We start from the raw sequence: 14,799 nt of genomic DNA, 5'->3' as shown, positions 1-14,799 counted from the left end.
GGGTGATGCTGGTTGTGCTTTTTCTTTTGCAGGGGTAGACATATATTAACAGCTTCAGTTAGCCAGGTGTTCACTAGGGAGTCTGCTTCAGTGATGTTTACTTCAGTACAAGGTATGGTATTCTCAAGATAAGCGTTGAATTTTGTAGGGTCCAGATTAGTCCATTTTCTGAAAGGTCGAGATTCAGTAAGGACCAGGGGAAGGTTGGGCGAACAGTTAGTAGTGACAGAAAAGGTCACCAAGTAGTGGTCTGACCATAAGAGGGGTAGAGGTGGGCTGCATACAATAGATTCAAGATTGGAGAGGATGGGGTCGAGAAGATTCCCAGCTTTATGGGTGGAGCCAGAGTTAGATAAGATGATGTTAAGAGCTGCTAGGTCCTGAAGAAGATTGGATGTAATTGAGCAAGATGAGTCATTAAAGTGCAGGTTTAGGTCACCGATAATCGTAAAATCCGTGGAGTCCTGCAGTAGAGGGGCAATGAGCTCGGGAAGGGCAGTTGCCCACGAACTGGCGGAGCCAGGCGAACGATAAATGAGCATCCCAGAGAAGGTAAAATTAGGGGATAGCAGAAGTTTAAAATATCCTGCCTCACTGTTCGGTATGTCAAAGTCCTCCCATTTACAAGAATATAATCTGTTGAAAATTATGGCGATGCCGCCACCCTCTTTACCCACTCTATTTTTTCCGATGTACGTGTAGTTGTCGGGGAGGGCGGATGCAATATCAGGGCCAGAGTGATCTTTAAGCCATGTTTCGGTGAGAAATAAAGCCGTTGGTTGGATAGAGTTAAGAAGATCAAAGACGTCTCTTTTGTGTTTCACTAGAGACCTACAGTTTAGACTAAGGAACGTAAAAGCTTGTGGGGGTTTAATATGTGTAGACCGGGATTGGGTGGAAGGGAAGTTGCAGGTCGTAGTGTTTGTTAGTGAAGGGAGGGAGGAAAGGGACAGATTGCAAATGGAGCAAAGTGATAGGGGCCAGATGACAACTCAGGGGCAGACTGTGTGAACAGTGTGCTGGTCTGAGGCTAAGAAGGGCATCAATAGGTGATAGAAGAATCAGGGGACATGGCCCCTGGTCCCGGCCCGTCGCGGACGGGCGCAGACGGGCTTGCCTTAGGCGCGCCTTCGGCGCGCAGACGGCGCGCCCGCTGCGCGTCCTGAAGATACACATTTTTATGTGTGCAGGAGGACGGCTAGGAGGGGCGTGGCCTCTAAGAGGGGCGTGGCCAGCGTGCTCGCCGGTGATGGCGTCGGGGTGTTTGGCTTTTTCCTGCTAGTCCCGTGTCAGCGCTAAATCCGCTGCACGCAGAAAGATGGGAGCGTAGTATGGCCCCGAGTGAGGTTCAGAGAATAGATCAAGTAAGTAAAAATAACACACACAGTTTTAAAATTTCACGAGCTGAATGCACTCCCGGCTTTCCGCCTCAGGAGAATGGTGTCTAAACGGCGCTCGTAGTCAGCGACGTTAAATAGGATGGGCGGGCGGCGTGGCCTCTAAGAGGGGCGTGGCCAGCGTGCTCGCCGGTGATGGCGTCGGGGTGTTTGGCTTTTTCCTGCTAGTCCCGTGTCAGCGCTAAATCCGCTGCACGGAGAAAGATGGGAGCGTAGTATGGCCCCGAGTGAGGTTCAGAGAATAGATCAAGTAAGTAAAAATAACACGCACAGTTTTAAAATTTCACGAGCTGAATGCACTCCCGGCTTTCCGCCTCAGGAGAATGGTGTCTTATATATGTATATATGCATATGCATTTATATATGTATGTGTATATACATACATACATATATAAACTTATATATACATCTGCATATCTATATAAATACAAATATAAATGCATGCATACATATACATATATGCATACATATGCATGTTATGTACATGAAAGTTTGAAAAACACTAATAAAAGCAAAGCTAAAAAGCAACCTAATTACAAACGGAATTGCTTTAACTTAAGCGAGGGCGAGACCTATTACATTTTCAATGTTTTTTTTTTAAAAGATTTAAAGTCCATCATTTGAGCCTCTTAGGCTTCCTATCAGGGTTGTGACTTTTACATAAATAACAGGGATAGTAAGCGAGAGACTAACCCTCTTTTTACTACTGACAAAAAAAGCACGATGCACCTTACTTAATGCAAGATCGCTTGTAAAACATAAACATGAAGCTGCAGACTTTTTAGACACACATAAAATAGATGTTCTGTTTGTCATAGAGACATGGGCAGACTCGACGACCGGCCCAGATATGGTTACAGCAACACCATCTGGGTGTTCAATTTACAGAGCTGACAGACCCGATAAAAGTGGTGGCAGGCTAGCCATTATACACCATACACATATGTAAGCCATTTTTCCACAAGTGCCCCTCCCGCATTGTGAAGCACTCCCTCTCCATTGAAATTGCTAATTCTGAATCCTTTTGTGGGTTACTAATCTTTCGCCCATCTGGCTCCAGACACACCTTCACTCGGGTTTTTGAGTATTATATTAGAATCATGTACACTTGCCAATGATTTTACTCTGCTTGGAGACTTCAACTACTATTTAGAAGACCTGACAGACAAAGACACAGAAGTTTTACTTGATAAGATGTCCAGCTCTGGTCTTACTCAGATAGTTGTAGGTCCAAGCCAAGTCCAAACAATGGTGCAGAAGGCAGGAACACAAATGGAGAAAAGATTATCTCTCATCCGAAAAAGAAATATATAAGCAATATATGGCTGAGTATAAAACACTGCCTAAAAGAGAAAAATCTTCTAATTTTACACAAAAAATGTAGCCTGCAAAAATCATGGTGAAAGAACTTTGTCGAGCGGGTAATAAGTTAACTTCCACCCATAGTAACACTCTATCAGCTAGTAGCCAATTGTTTTGTAATGCTCTGGTCAGTTTCTTTCAAAAAAAGTGGAAGAGATATATAATAGACTCTCTTGCATCAAAAGCTCTCCTATGGAGGAAATGGCCTCTCTCTCCATTTGTCCAAAAACTGTCTCCTTCTTGAAATTCACAGACCTTACAAATGAACAGGTCACACTACTTATTAAATCAATTAAAACTGCCTCCCCATTGGACTCTTGTCCACCTTTGGTGGCCAAACTAGCACCAGATACCATTGCCGCCAATTTAACAGCTATTTTCAACCAAATGTTTGAGACTGGTTATTTTCCAACCCAATGGACGATAGTGTCAGTACTTCCACTGATAAAGAAGCCTACTCTCAATCCAATTGATCCGAAAAGTTGTTGTCCTATATCTCACTTGCCACTACCGGCCAAGGTTGTGGAAAAGACCATAAACCTACAATTGGCAACCTTTAAACATGATAACAGTCTTTTGGACCCCATTTAGTATGGATTCAGAAGTGGCCACAGTACCGAGACGACCATGATCATGATTATGGAGAGGAGATCAGAGCAGTCCTTGATTAAGGGGTCGGGAGTGCGACCCTTATCCTACTTGATCTATCATCAGCATTCAATACTGTCAACCATGATCTGCTGATTGGCCATCTCCACAACATCTTGCCCTCCTGACATCATTTCTTCTCTGTGGAGAACATCAGTGCCACTTAATGAATCCACTTCTGAACCATTCTCTATGCCTTGTGAAGTCCCTCAAGGTTCTTCGTTCAGCCCTACGTTGTATAACGCCTATGTTACAACCTTGACTGTTCTCATAAGATCACTAGGATTCTTACTGACGTCTAATACCAATGATACACAGATCGTGGTTTCCCTGACCAAAGAGAGCAGGACACAAGCACTCGGTTTCACAAATGTATGCAAGCAGTCAGTGACTGAATGTCTGAGAATTGTCTGAAGCTAAACTCTAGGAAAACAGAGGTTATCCTGTTCAGAAACCAACTTTCCTTTTGGTCCCCCTCATGGTGGCCTCAGGAGCTGGGCACCCTTTCGACTCCGGTCAGTAAAGTCCGTAACCTTGGATTATTAGTTGATGATAAACTAACATTTGGTGCTCACTCTAATGCTGCCATGTCTCCTTCTTTTTTCACCCTCAGGATCTTAAAGAGGATCCTTCCCTGCATCCCTTTAGACCTACAGAAAACAGTAGTCACATCCATGGTTCTTTCGAAAAATGACTACTGCAACGCCTCTACACAAACATGCAACAGCAACATTTGAACAAATTGCAAAGCCTGCAAAATGCAGTGGCACAGCTGTTGTGGGATAGCTAAATATAAATCTGAATCTATGGCACTGGCTGCCAGTCAGACAGAGAATATTTTTCCAGTTGTATCACCTTCAAAGTCTTGCATGTAATAGGACACGACTATTTGAAAAAGAAATTCAAATGTATTTACCACAAAGGACTTTACTGTCCTCCGTAGGCAAAAATGCTGCGGATTCCAAATTCAGACGCTCCACTTGGGGCGGAAGAAGTTTTGTGATCTGGGCATTCAAAACTTGGAACTCCTTGCCCCTTTATATCAAATCCATGAATAATCTGCTCCCTTTAAGGAAAGCTTTAAAATTATGTTTTTTTGTGTCCCAGTGAGCTTCTTTGTACACAGTTTCAGTTGAGCTAGTGTCAATACACCTCCGGTTAATGAGTGTGTGCTCTAGAAATAAATTAAACATAACATAACAGAGCCTCTACACATATCTACCATATCTTTAATTCCACTTGTAGAGTGACATATATGGTTGTTAGAAACAATGTGTGCTTGTAAATATGTGAAGAAATTACTGAAACGTTAGATTTTGTTGTTCCTAGATTAGTTCTTTGACTGATGGTAAGTATAAAACTAGATTAACTATCACATTGCTTTAGCAATTAATGCCACTTTGATGATTAAACTGATATCTGCTAATTTCTGTGTGTTTGGATTTTTCTTTTCTCTTTTTAGTATCTTCAAAATCTTTGGTGTCATTGTAGATGCATATAGTTTTTCTTTCAAAAGACATTTTAGGGGCACTCAAAATAAGATATTTACCCATATTTGGGAATGTGTGTTGTGTGCAAGCGATTTTATTCACTTGCACATTTAGTATCTGCATCAATCCTTGTATCATTCAAATTGATGATACATAGGTCTATGTATTTTTTAACTCGAGACAAAGCAACGTATGCCATTCCCTCCTTGAATATTGTGAGCCCAGTGTTAATGATTGTATAGGCTGAGCTTAGTCCTTGTGATTCGCGTATTGAAACTGTGTAAGCCAAATAAACAGGATACTGTTCTCTCTGAATATATAAGTCTTTGATAAGTAAGCATCTTGTAGTGCAGCAAAATATTTATTAGGGCAGTGTAATGTGATCAAATTTGATCACAATAAATTCAATTTGCTATTTCAAAACCTTTTTGAAAATCAGTTCACCTTAAACAGGTGTAAGTTGTAATAAGGCTCCAAAAACAATAACATGTTTCCCTCCAAACAAGATGTCATACAATGTTCTCAGTACTACCTGCATCAGCAAATGAACGAAAGCCAGCTTTAAGTTTGGAGCCATGCTGACTTCATCTATGATTAAAACTTGACATATTTTCAAGACTCTTCAAAGTTCTTTACATGTATCTGTATTTAATATAAAGTATTCCAGTTTGTTATCACGCTCCATAGGTAGTAAGATGGCGTAATGTAATTCCTCTATATTATGTGCTGCTAATCAAGTGGGAGCAATAACTACACGCAATAAATTTGAATTTAGAACTTTATGCACATATGCAGAAATTACTTTGCTGAGCTTGCTTTTTCAAGTTTGTTCCATTTTCATGTTCAAGTCCATGATCGACCGATTTCTTAATGTCGTTTTAGATTTGTAATTGTTCAGAATTTAATTGTGCTACTAATTAATCCAAAATGTCTACGTCCTTTTTAACTCTTCCATTACATGTTGAACTAGTTCATTGCAACCATGGCTTCATTATCAATTATTGGTTGTCCAAGCCGGTCTGCAGTTTTAGAAGTTGAAGAGTTAGTAGTTGTTGCAGTATTGCATTGCATTTCGTCATTAATGTTATTCTCCTCTGTAATTTCTTGTTCCAACATTTATAAGTATGTCTGAGATTGAAGTATTGTAATCTCATTCTTTTATATATGAAATGCATTTTCATATGGTTGAAATGATCCTTTAATGTCTGCACCATGATTTAAATAGTTGTAGAAGTGCTAGTAGTAAAATTCTTTAATTTCTCCGGTGTCACAACTTAGTTTTGATGATTAATGAAAGTTGTTTTTGAATGATGTATTAAACATCCATTGGTACCCTCAACTCTAAATGTTCACACGTTTATATCTTCTGCTTCATTATTGCGATATGTGTAAAACTCAGCAAACTCACAGAACAATAGGTTTCTAACAAAGGACCTCTGTGCGAGTAATATGTGTCCATGATATTTGTTTTCAATATGACTTTGTTACTCGGATCAAAATTTGCAAGGTATTAAATTTCAGGTAGGATTTTGAGAACTCTTTGCCATGAGGTAGACAATCCAAAGCTAAGCCACAATATTGCACAAGATTTACCATATCAGCTTGAAGAACTCAAATGGTCACATGCTTCATAGCTACTAAGATTTTGCATTTGCATTTGAAGGCTAAATTGGTATAATCTTTTACTTAAAGATTGCTCTGCTGAGATCTCCTCCTATACATCCTTCATATGTTAAGGCACCGGTTAAATGAGGGTGAAACGGCGGCACTCATCTTGCTGGACCTCAGCGCTGCATTTGACACAGTGTCTCATTCCATCTTGTTGAGAACCCTGCAGTCTTTGGGCCTGGTGGGCACTGCCTTGCAGTGGCTTGCGGCATTTTTCAACATACCGAGCTTTTCAGGTCATCTCTGCGTCAGCTAGCTCCAACCCTAATCCATCTCATTATGGTGTTCCACAGGGCACTGTACTGAGCCCGCTGCTATTTAAAGTGTATGTCCGTCCTTTGGCTGAAGTAGCTCAAGAGGCTGGTCTGTCCCTTTTTTCTTACGCTGACGACACCCAGATCATCTTTTCCCTTTCTTCTTTTAAAAAGTCGGAACCTTCAGTTCTGCAGTCTGGTCTGAGTAAAGCTGTGTCCTGGTTGCAAAACAACATGCTCAAATTAAATGAGGACAAGACTGAAGTCATGATTTTAGGCAAAAATCATGACCTTTAAGGACCTCAACATTGGCCTCAACATTGGCCTTCTGAAATGGGAGCCTTGCCGTCGTCAGTACATCATGTTTGTAATTTGGGCTTCATCGTAGACGAACATCTATTGATGAAGCAACAAGTCACCAAGGTGTCCTCTACTTGCTTTACTATCCTAAAATGGTTGAAGAAGATTTTATTGATGATTCCCCTTTCTACTCAGAAAACAGTTGTCCATGCCCTAGTTACCCTTAGGCTAGACTATGGCAACGTTCTTTATCTGGGCTCAAATAAAGCAACCATTCAGAGAATTCAGGTGGTGCAGAATGTGGCTGCTAGACTGCTGTGTCATGCCCCTAATTCTTCCTCGGTTTCAGGTTTCCTACGCGATCTACATTGGCTGATGGTGGCAAACAGAGTCACATTTAAAGCCCTGTGCTACATGTTTAAAATCAAAATTAGAGTGGCCCTGAAATATTTGCGAGAGTTAGTTCATCGCTACCAACCCTGGCGCCTTTTGCGCTCTGCCCAGCAGAGTAGTTTTATTGTTCCAAAAATCAAACTTTCTTGCATGCTTGGTCGATCCGTTTCTTATTAAGGACCATTCCTGTGGAACTCCCTACCTGTCTCATTACACAATGAAACCGTGTATGGTGCGTTCTGCTAAAGTTTGAAGACTTGGTTTTTCAATCTCTAATTTACTCTTTTTTTGTCACTTCTTTCCCTACCATGACGGCGCCGGGAAACCTCTTGGGGTAGCTGTGCGCCTTATAAATTCAATTTAATAATAATAATAAAAATAATAATATGAGTTTTTTCTGTCTATGTCATGCAGGAAGTTGTAGTCGTTGATCCGTTCTGAAGCTTGAGTTCATTGAAGATTGTAAGTATTTTTGGGTTAATACTGTTTTAAGCAGTATTTGTCACACTTATGTGATTGAAAGCCTATAACTCGGTCAAAACATTTCTTGTTTTGCTCTTTATTAGGAATGGCGCAAGTGATATAACATTCAATGAAATCTAGAACTGATGTATCCGAGTCATATCAAAACTTGAATGCATCTTTAATCCACAGAAGTATATAAATGTGTGTTGCTTCTGTTGCTTGATACTCTTTTCTTCAAAAGAAATCAAGTACCTCTCCAAGTGGATGTTTCTTCTTGTTGGTGAAGTATTGAGGCATGGCTTAAAATTTGTGGTTGAAATATCTGCAAACATAACAGGATCCGTAGAACATATTTGAGCTGTAGCTTTGGTGTCAATGTTTGCAATATGAACATGTGCTTCATGTAGAATTTGATATAAGTCTCCCCATAGGTACTCAGCACAGCTTAAAGTAATAGCCAAATTCAATTTCTTTTTTTTTTTTTTTTTAATTTTTTTTTTTTATTGTTTAACCCTTTTTACTCAGTATACACATTGTATTACATATTTAACATTTAACATTTGTACATTTTCCAGCCAATTTTGAAATAACCATCCATAATTTCACTTCATCTGATTGAAATTTAAACAATATCAGCAACAGAAGAACATAGGTTAAAAAACAGGTAGCAGATAGGCCTATATTGCATATTATGTTACAGTACCCTGTGATACAATAGTCTCTTTCCACTTCCCTATTGGTTCCCAAATTTTTAACCCTAACTTCCTTCCCCTTTTCCCCTTGCGTGCATATATTGCTTTCTCAAGGTTATAACTAGCTAATAAATTTGCCAGCCAGCTTTGCATTCCCGGGGGGATCTTTTCTAACCATGCTCTTGCTATCGTCAACCTCAGAACTGCCATAGCCATAAACATAAACTCCTTATATTCAGGTCCGTCCTGGTTATCTCTCCCAAACAAAATCCTCAAAGGTGTCAATTGTACCCGTACATCAAGTGTATTAGCAAGAAAATCTTCCACATTTTTAATCAGACTATACAGCTGGGGGCAGGTAGCAAACATATGGATTATATCTGCATCCCCTGCATTACATCGGGGGCAGGTAATACCAGTGGAGCCTCCCCATTTAGCTATTCTAGCGGGGGTGTGATACAATGAAAATAAAGTCTTGTAGTGCTGCGATTGTAAGGGTCCCGAGCACAAAATATAACAGCCCATATTCAAAGATTCTTGAAAACTTCCGGGGTCCCCCCCCAATTTTCCAACCCACTTATTGCTAACTTTCTCCATATCATCCATCTTCCCTTTTACTAAGAATGCATAAAAGGATCTGATTGTACAGTCCTTTCCTGTTTTTATTTTCTCCAGCACTTCATTACTATCAAAGCCCATGCTGCCACCCTGCTTACGACCAAGAAAACTCCTTAACTGTAAATATTTGAAGAAGTCCCTTCTCTCAATGCCATATTTAAGGGTGAGGTCTACAAACTGTACGATCCCTTCCTCGTTCATTAAGTCTCCAATCTGTACTATCCCTTTTTGAGACCATCTTGCCATTATTGAATCAGCGAATACTTCTGTAGGAAAGGACTTATTCTTATACAGCCTTGTATATCTGTTGTATCTTCCAAGTCCCATTTTTTTTAAAAAGGCATTCCATATCCTATATGCTGCCACTACAGTCTTAAATCTAGTCCTTTTATGGTACCCAAACTCAACCGTGTTTAAGAAATTATTTTCTGCCTCCGCCCCCAGTACTATAGAATAGACTTCCGTAGACATGGTCGTAACCCCTGAGTCTCGCCCCCCGCCCCCAATTAACCCCTGCATATACTGTAATGCTGCTGCCATTTGATATAACCTAAAATCAGGGGCTCCCCATCCCCCTCTATCTCTTGGGAGAGTCATAAATCTGTAGGCCCGCCTGGTTTTCCCATGCGCCCAGATAAACCTATTTAGTACTCTCTCTAGCATGTTAAACCATTTGGCTTCAAAGACCAGAGGGACAGAACGAAAAAGATATAAAAATTTGGGCAAGATCAGCATTTTGATTACGTTAACACATCCCAACAAGGAGAGATGTAGGTTATTCATCCTCTCCAGATCCCTCTTCGTCTTATCCATCAGGGGGGTCAAATTCATTTCTACGATTTTATCCAGATCCGCCACTAATGATATCCCTAAATACACTGCCGAGTTAACCACCCTATCATCATTACATATAGCATAAGTGTTTTTTATAATCTGTGTTTTGGATCTATTTAAGCTATAGCCCGATATCCGTCCAAACACATGGGCCTCTGCCTCGACTTCCTTTATAGCTAAAGTGGGGTTCGGCGTTAAAATAGCTATATCATCTGCATAGGCTAAAGTCTTTATCATCATCATCATCATCATTAAAAGCTTTATTTCGGTTCAATGACCATAAAAGCGGCAATCATTATCACAATAGACAATACAAATAAAAATCTTAAAAAAAATAGAGCCAATCCAATCATTTTCGAGATAACACATTACATTCAAGATGAGCAGAAAAATGTTTGGCAGGATAATCAATTATAAAAATTTCCTACGTGATAACCAGACAGAGTTGAGGAACCGGGAAACAGCGAAAACTATCAGAGGTTTTGTGTCATATTTTAAAATTCTCATTGCTTTTTCGCATTCTCTAAAACCAAGATTATTGCAAAGGGGCTTGATCCAGCGTTTCCTTTGGTGTAGATATAATGGGCAGAAGAAAAAGACATGTTTTTCATCCTCAAGTATATAGCTACAGGCCGGACAAGCAGTGGTCTTATTGGCGTCCCATCCAGATGTAAATGACCTTTATCATACTGCCATTTACCCGCATCGGCGGTATCCCCTGATTTGCTTCCAGTCGTCGCAGTAGTGGTTCAAGATATAGCGCGAAGAGGAGGGGTGAAGAGGGGCAGCCCTGCCTGGTCCCCCTAGCAATTTTAACTATATCTGACAGTCCTCCGTTCACTCTAATTCTCGCTATTGGGTTACTGTATAGTATCCGTATGGCTTTAACAAAGGGTTCCCCTATACCGCACCACCTCATAACCTGCCAAAGGTAGTCCCAGGAGACCCTGTCGAATGCCTTCTCTGCATCTAAAAAAAGTGCTGCGACAGGGTCCCCTAGGTTTCCTGCAGAGTCGAGCATCGTAACAACAGTCCTGACGTGCTGCGTTGTCCCTTTCCCGGGGATAAATCCGTGCTGAGTGGGGGTTACCAACTGCTCGATGATCCCAGCCAACCTCTTTGCTAAAATTTTAGAGTATATTTTTATGTCTGAGTTCATTAGTGTGATTGGTCTATATGATCCTGGTGCTTCTGGTGGCTTCCCTTTTTTCAAAATTACAATTATGTCAGCCCCTCCCCATGATTCCGGGCTGGATTCCCCTCGTTGAGCTTGTTGCATTAACAAAAACATATCTGCCACAAGCACTTTTTTAAATATTTGGTAAAACTCAAGCGGGATTTGGTCTGGTCCCGCTGCTTTACCCGTTGGTAAGCTACCAAGGGCCTCGTTAAATTCTTCCAGCTGTAGGGGCCCATTTAATAACTCCCTATCCTCTTCGGACATTAATGGCGGGCTGATATCTCTCAGATATTCCTCCACTTCTCGTAATCTTGTTGGTCCCTCTGGGGTATACAAATCTGCATAAAACTTTCTAAAAACATCCCTTACTAGATCAGAGTCCATAACCATATTTCCACATGCATCCCTGATTTCTTTTATTCCAGCTGCAGCCACTCTCTGCCTAGTTCTACTAGCCAGAACCCGCCCCACTTTCTCACTAAATTCATATGTCCTTTCCTTTTTTGTCAGAAATTGGTCCGCAGCTTGTCTAGCCAACCCTTCCACTGCTTCGGCTTTTAAGGCAATAATTTTAAGCAAATGCTCTTCTAAAGGCAAATTATTTACTATGGCCCTACTTAAGTTCCCTTCTTCTCTTAATAGTCTCTGCCCGATCTGCTCTCTCTTGTCTCTTTCTCTCTTTTGCCTTCTTAAAACAAAACTAATTGTTTCTCCCCTTACTCCTGCCTTAAAAGTATCCCAGACCACTCCTGGAGCTGCTGTCCCCCTGTTGATATCCCAAAAGAATTTAATCCAAGCTGTCATATGCTCCCTATATACAGGATCTTTTAGGAGGCCTCTCTCAAAAGTCCACTGCGATGGCATTTTAGGTGCTTGATTAAATTTAACAGTAAGAATAACCGGACTGTGATCTGACATCAGCCTAGGTAACTTCTCCACTTGTGCTCCAGAGAGGAGACAATTAGAGATCAGAAAGTAGTCCAGCCTAACCATAATCTGGTGTGGCGCAGAGAAGAAGGTACTACCATCTAAGTGGGGGTGTAGCTTCACCCAGGGATCCATCAAAGCATTATGTATGACCATATCAGCTAATGCCCTAAATACTTTCTTCTTCCTACCCCGATATATCGCATCTGGAAGTGTAAATGAACTCTCTGGATCATGGATATTAAAATCTCCACAGCATACTAAGGGCTCAGGCCACTGAGCTAACTCAATATCAAGAAACTGGAATACGTCTGGATCGTCTTCCGTGGAGCCATAGATTGAAACAAGAGTAAATTTCTGGCCCCTGAAGCATACTTCTAGCATAACCCATCTCCCCCATTGATCTTCCTTTTTCTTCCCTACAATCACATCCCTTTGCCTACCCAGAATAGCTACCCCTCTGGTCCTAGACCCCTGCTTAGTGCAAGCCAATACCTTAAAACCTAATTGCTCCAAAAGATATGTCCTCCCTGCTTCTATATGAGTCTCTTGAAGGCATATCAAATCTAATCGCATAGGTTTCAAATATGCTGCTACTCTCATCCTCTTGCCCGGCTCGTTGAGACCGCATATATTGATTGACGCTATCCTGCACGCCATATCATTGACATTCGTGGATCCAGCCAAAAAAAATAACCTTTATTCACCATCTTCAAATCAGCGTGTGTACATCGAATAACTCCTACGTAGGTAACAATGTGCCAAACCTTCTGTTCTAAAAAACTCAATTGTTGCTGTTTCCCCCCCCCCTGCCTCCACCCCCTCCTTCTCCCCCCCCTGCACTGCCCCCCCCACCCCCCTCCCTCCTACAGGCAAATAGGTCAGCAGACCTATGTGTGCCCGCCTTGGTTGCACCCGCCGCATCCCTCTCCCGCAAAGTATCTTACTTATGCTGTGTTGCCCTTTTATCCCTTCTTATCTATAACACAATCATCTATACTTTGGTTGCATTCTTATGTATGCAGATCCCCATATCCCCTATCCTCCCTTCTGCTTCCTCATTTCCTCCAAAAAAAGCTTGGCTTTGATCTCAGAGTTGAACATCCAAGTTTTTCCCTTCACAATTACCTTAAGCCTAGCCGGATACAGCAGGTATGCTTCCAACCCCAAGGCTTGGAAGGGAGCGATCATCTGCCTTAACTTCCATCTCCTCTCTACGGTGAAGTGGCAGAAGTCGGGCCTGGCAAAAAAGGTGTTACCTCCAAAAGTCTTCCTACTGTCTATTCTTGCCTTGCTCAGAATCTCCTCCCGAAGCAGGAAGTTCCCAACATAGACTAGTATTGCCCTCGGGTGATTTTGCTGACCGCCCCTCCCTGCTCCTCCTGTGGCCTGAGCTTTCTTCATTGTGAAAGGGAACCTGTGTACCCTCTGTATTTCTGTTTCCCACTGCCACTGGGATTCTGGGAAGGCCCCCTTCAAGAGATTTATCACAAATTGCCTGACATCCTGCCCCTCTGACCCCTCTGCCACACCCAGCAATCTGACATTGTTCCTCCTCTGTCTGTTTTCAAAATCCTCCATCTTCCAACGCATGTCCTCTGCCATTTTTTCCTGCTCTGTCTTAAATGAGTGCCATCTCCCAACATCATCCTCAAGTTTGCCGGTGTGCTCCTCAACCTCTGTTACACGTTCCACAAGTTCATCATATAGTTTATTAACCTTCTTCAAACTACACTGGATTTTCTTTGATGCCTGTCTCGCTCTGCGACTTTCAGCTCTTGCTTCGCTTTGCATCTGCTTGAGGGTAGTGAACAAGGTATGAAAGGGGTCCCCCTGGGGGGGGGTACCGCCTGCTGCCGCAATCTCCGTGATATTACCGGAGTTGTCATCCTCCTGGTATACCTGCGAGGTCGCAGAATAATCCCACAGTAGCCGTTTCTCTGAGCGCCTGGATAAATTGGGTTCCTGCCTCCTTGATTTTACATTCCCTTTCTTAGTTGTGGATTCTTTCCCTGGAGTGCTAATATCCGACTCAGTACCGTCCTGATCATCCAGATCATCCTCCTCCTCCTCCTCCGTGTTAGATTCTGATGAGGGAACTGATCCGGAGTCTTCATTTACAGAAAAGAACTCCCCTTCTAGAGAGGTACAATCTCCTCCCTCCAGAGGGTTCTTGCCCATGTTTAATTCCCCCATAGATCTCTGATTTACTAGGCTGTCCCTGCTGCCCCCGATGCTGACCTTTTCTTTTTCCTTAGATGCTTTCAGCTCTTCTTCAACAAGCATTATAGCCCCCAGCATGTCTGCAGTCGTGCCACCCGGATTCCTATTGCTGACAGCCAGCCCCCCTCTAGGCTCCCCTCCACCGCTGTCTTCGAGCTCATTCTGCTGCTCACCTCCAGTGTTCAATCTGCCTACTTCCACTGGTATCACCGGTATCTCGGGTTCCGCCGAATTCCGCTCCGTTTTCGGCGCTTCCGACGCTTCCAACACTGTCTCAGCTCGTCGCCTAGCAACCAGACTCTCTGAGCCTTCCGCTGCGTCCTCGAGGACGTCTCCTATGGCCACAGA

The sequence above is a fragment of the Triturus cristatus genome, chromosome 4_1 (genome assembly GCF_964204655.1).
Source record: "Triturus cristatus chromosome 4_1, aTriCri1.1, whole genome shotgun sequence".
In the NCBI taxonomy this organism is placed as follows: domain Eukaryota; kingdom Metazoa; phylum Chordata; class Amphibia; order Caudata; family Salamandridae; genus Triturus; species Triturus cristatus.
The sequence above is the reverse complement of the archived record's forward strand: the minus strand, read 5'-3'. Positions refer to the sequence as shown.